Source organism: Triticum aestivum, unplaced genomic scaffold (assembly GCF_018294505.1).
Source record: "Triticum aestivum cultivar Chinese Spring unplaced genomic scaffold, IWGSC CS RefSeq v2.1 scaffold49189, whole genome shotgun sequence".
NCBI lineage: Eukaryota > Viridiplantae > Streptophyta > Magnoliopsida > Poales > Poaceae > Triticum > Triticum aestivum.
Genome location: NW_025226342.1, coordinates 1 through 5,212, shown reverse-complemented (window position 1 = coordinate 5,212; position 5,212 = coordinate 1). Strand labels below are relative to the sequence as shown.

The 5,212-nt window shown below is 42.2% G+C and overlaps 2 pseudogenes; one reads left to right on the top strand and one right to left on the bottom strand.

Moving 5' to 3' along the window:
* The first annotated feature begins 157 nt into the window (after nucleotides 1–157).
* LOC123172592 (jasmonate-induced oxygenase 2-like) lies at nucleotides 158–1,767 on the top strand (annotated as a pseudogene).
* Nucleotides 1,768–3,450: 1,683 nt separating this feature from the next.
* Nucleotides 3,451–5,047, bottom strand: LOC123172591 (uncharacterized; annotated as a pseudogene).
* Nucleotides 5,048–5,212: the final 165 nt, after the last annotated feature.

The window sequence follows — 5,212 nt, the reverse complement described above, 5'->3', positions numbered from 1 at the left end:
GGGTCTGTATTCTGTACACCCACCGACACTGACCGTGCAACTATAAAAAATATAGAGAAAACCATACATGCAATTTAATAAACACCTTTCTAGTGACTAATTAGGTGAAATAGGGCATATGCGAGTCAGATATTTTGGGAGCACAAGACATACATATATGGCCGACAAAGAAGAGCTAGCCCTCTCTCTCGTCTCCCCTTTCTCCAGAGAAAGAATCGCCAACGTGCGGCTGTCACTGGCTGCAGACGGCGACGGCGGACTTAGCACCTCACCTCAGGTCGCCGCCGGCCTCCTCCTGCCCCAAGGTCCTCCTCCAACAGCTCGCTGCTGCCACTTCCGTCAACGAGATCGACCTCCACTTGGTCTCCGACAAAGATCGAGCAAGCAAAACACATCAGGTAATTATGCTCCTCATTTCTATTTCCTACCTAGCGTGCGTTCTAGACTGTTTTGTTGGTGGCTGCATCAAGAATCCAATCCAATAGAGATGTAAATATCAGATCTAATAGACTGATAGCTAGAGATGTACATCATGGCTACAGTTTCCGCAATCGGTGCTGAATCAATAAGCAATAATCACTTAGCACGGTCATATACTATTGTAAATCTGTACTGCTTCTTTTATTCTTCATTTAAAAAAATGCGGTTATTTTTGCAAATATATATGGATGTTAGTTGTTAAATGTCAATTGTCAAGTATATTTATATATGTTATATAGATGACGGATTGTATGCTTATTTTTTTTCTTCTCATTTTCTTCTTCTGATTTATGCTGAAAAGCACAATATGGATGCTATAGCATTTCATAATTTTTTGTACGAGCTGCCATTAAGTGGCATAGAGCCTTCTATTTGAAACTTTGGTAAGTATCCAAGACTACAACAGAATATGACTACGTCTAACCAGACGGATATGTCGCTGGTGCAGACAACGCGCGGTGCAAGAGTACATGGTTGATGAGATGCTGGTCGCTGATGAGATGCCGGAGCCCATCCCTCTGATCGATCTTAGCCGGCTGACGGAAGCCGACGAGGCCGACAAGGTCCGAGCGGCTCTACAGACCTGGGGCCTCTTCCTGGTGAGTGTGTGCACCCTTAATTAGTTTCTAGCTAAAATTATTCAATTTTTGCTGAGTTTTTTGTCCAGGCAAGAGGCAACCAACCATGGAATCGAGGAGTCCCTTATGGATGCCATGATGAGTGCGTCGAGAGACTTCTTCAGGCAACCGTCCGAAGAAAAGCAGAAATACAGCAACCTGATAAACGGCAAGCACTTTGAGATGGAAGGCTATGGAAATGACAAAGTAGTGACCACCCAGGATCAGAGCCTGAGCATTTGAGAGTGGAGCCAGAAGACGAGAGGAATTTCGCCAAGTGGCCCACTCACCCGGAATCATTCAGGTTAATTACCTACTCCTTTATCCTCCGTTTCAAAATGTAAGGTGTATTAATTCTGGAGTCATTCTTTCTACATACAGGGATTTGCTACATGAGTATGCATAGAAAAACCAAGAGAACAAGAGACCTTATATTGCGATCAATAGCCAAGCTCCTCGACCTTGATGAGGATTACTTCGTCAACCAAATATCAAATAAGGCTATTGGGTTTGCTAGATTCAACTACTACCCTCCATGTCCTAGACCTGACCTAGTTTTGGGCAGGAGGCCTCACACTGATGGTGGTCTCCTTACCGTACTTTTGGTCGACCACGACGTCGGTGCTTGCAAGTTGAGAGAGGCGGGAAATGGTACAATGTTCCAGCCAAGCCTTATACTCCCTCTGTTCCTAAATATAAGTCTTTTTAGAGATTCCACTACAAACTACATACGGATGTATATAGACATATTTTAATGTGTAGATTCACTCATTTTGCTCTATATGTAGTCCATAATGAAATCTCTTAAAAGACTTATATTTAGGAACAGAGGGAGTACGTTGGTGATTAACGTAGCAGACTGCATGGAGGTATATATGAAGCTAACTAAGCACCTGCTCTCTTGAATAATATATCTACAATCAACAGTGTTGTATATCATATATATTTTCTGAATCCTAGAATGTCCCTATGTTATATATCTTTTGTATGTAAATAAATATTTGATGCCTGCAGATAATGACCAACGGAATCTTTAGGAGCCCGCTTCACAGGGTGGTGACGAATGCCGACAAGGAGAGGCTTTCACTAGCCAGGTTTTATGCTGTGGATGCGGAAACGGTGCTGGAGCCGGCGCCTAGTTTGCTGGATGAACCGACCACCAAGATATGGGAAAATCAAGGCCAAGGCTTTCGTTTCTTTTTCTCGACTGAAAACTTCTTAGTTGGGCTCTTTGAATGTTAGTTATTCGTACGTCAAGTGAAGAGATTCATCAAGACCCTGAAATAAAAATAAAAGTTCAAAGTTTTAATTCGTTTATTTACAGAGTTTTATCAGGGATTGCCTATATAAGGATAATAAATTAAGAGATGGTTTATGTTCTGTGAGTGAGGGTTTTATCTGTAATATAATCGCCTTCTTCAATTCAATGCTTAGCTAACAACCAGATTGTTTGGTGCTGCTGTATTGTGTGTGTTTTCTAACTTGTATGTATTTGTCTTGAGTTCAAAAGAATGTTTGGGAAAAGTATTTGATAGTATCTACATAATTTTGTGCGGGTAATATATACATTTGATTACGTGGATGTTGTTGTTGTTTGTGAAAAAAAAATCTCATCTTCTGTTTTTAGAGAAAAATAGACTCGTTCAACTATTTGGTGAGCTCAAGAAAATCTATCTGAATTCTTTCATACAGTAACATCGTCTACTTGAAGATTGAGCGATTCTGAATTTTATTGCCAGAATTTCAGTGCACGAAGACCGTGGAACTCACCACCAACTATCGTGATACTCAATGGACAAAGATCGAGTGATTCTTGTCTTGTGATGAACCAGGAGTCCCAGAAAAAAACTGCATGCATTCGGTCGCTCGAAACAGTGCAACTACTAAGTTTGTCAAACTGCATGCGATGAGGGGTCCTGTACTAGTTATCAAAACATTGAACAATTTGTAGTGTTATTATTGGGCCTAGCCCACTTACTGTTTACCATAATCCTTCGGAAATCTCATAGGTCCATATGGCCCATTCATGCATGACAAGTGGGGTAAGGAAGTTTAGTCTTAACCCCATTAATGGAAAATTGCTCATATATTCTACACATAGTAGAAAAGATCTCCATGATAATTTCATGAACACAAGTGATCTTCACCATTCCATTTTGTTTTGATACTTGTTAGACTCGTGAAAACGAATATATCAATGATCTTCACAATTTTTGTGGTCCTTGGACTCTATTCATTTTGTATTTCTTGATGAAAGTCTTCTTTTTCGTCATAAACAATTCATGCATCACTATTTATTTTCTAATAGAGTACAATATGGTAAGCGTGATAAAGTTTCTCTGCAAAAGGTACAAACATTATTTTGCATTGATTGATAAGATAATTGTGCTGATAAGTAAACCAACAAGCTTACAAAAATATAACATTACACCACAAATAGATACCACACTTCTTCCTTATTGCCACAACATAGAAACATGGAAGACATACAGGGTGTGACGCAACACCCAGGGACGTACTAGGTTGAAACGGGTGAACGCACGTAAACCCCGAGCGCCTCCACGTATTTACCAGCGCACACAAAGAAACCCACGATGTTCTTATTGTCCTGCACAGGAACACTGAAAGTGGTGCTCTGTGTTTCTCCGAAGGGACCGTACGTGCGGACATTTGTGGTAATGGTGAGGGATGCTATAGCATTATATTCGACATTATCTTCTGCGAAGACACCAACTGTCCCAGAGACTTCCTTAACGATCTCTGAAGCGGCAAGCTCGATCTGTATGCAAGAGAAGAGATCATCAAGTTAATAGAATTGCATGTAGGAATCACATTACAAGTGCTTACATATGAAAAAAATATCAGTTAAACGGATGAACCCACCGTGTCTTTGTTATCCCCACGTGGGCCACCCCACGGGCCAACGTTATATGGTTCACCAGCTTTGTCAATGAAGGAAAATGCAAGTGAATCAATGACAACACCGTGGCGGATGGTGCTGCGCTCTAGACGTTGCGGTGTCGTGGGGATGTCGAGTAAGTCCGCACTTATTTTACCCCAAGGGCCGATCTTGGCGATGACGCTCCCGTCACCTAGAGAAAGCTGGTCGGACTCGGGTGTTGTTAAAACAAGCTAGAGAATGGACATACTAGAGTAGCTAGGTAGGCGCGGCCTAGCAACACACCAGAGGTCTTAAGAAGGAGAGGCACATAGCACGAACATGAAGCTCGATCCTAGCGTTTCTCTCGGATTGTTGGGTCTTCTTGAAGGCGATGACACCTTGTGCATATTACAACCTCTCTGGTCCCACCAACGATTGCCCATTCACCGTTGTGGGCAGTGCCTTGAAAGTCCCCCATCACCTTGAAACTAGAACCTGTAAACCTATTCCAAGTATATAGACATAGTTGACGCGATTTCAAGATGAAGTATTTTCTTTACGGTGTTTGAATTGCATAAACCCTATTATGGCTCCAGTGCAAACTTAATCAATGCGGTAAAATTTCAAAGAGAGATAGTTAAGCAAGACAAAAATAATAATTCACCTCTGATCGACGAAGACCATGTTGAAACATATGAACCAGTTCTCTTTGGCCATGCTAGCCCCGAGGTGCAAACCTTGAGCGTGCGCGACAAGGTTTGCATTGTGGCCAGGACCATCGTACACGGTCCAGTCATTAGCAGCGAGGATTCCGAAACACTTGGGGCGCTTTGACTCAACTATGACTGCCTGGTTAGCATCTGGGCTTTTCTGGACGTTCTGGTAGGCGTACAAGTGGAGAAGAAGCTCCTTGTGCTGGATCATCTCATGGCCAGCTGGAGCGGATTGGAAGTAGGAAGGGTTTGCCCCCTTGGCAGCAGGCGTCGTGGTGGTGGTCTCCAAGGTGAAAGACTGAGGCGACATTGTGGCTTATTAGCTAGGATTATGTGTGTGTTGTGTGCGTGTGTAGTAGTTGTAACTTGGTACCATGGATGGATGGGAAAGAGCCTATTTATAGATGTTCAACACAAGTGGTTGATACGTGCTTCTCAAATTTAATCACCGACTAAGCATGTGCACTCATGAATCACGCTCGTACGTTTCTAATACTTTTTCTATTTTATATTAGTTGTCG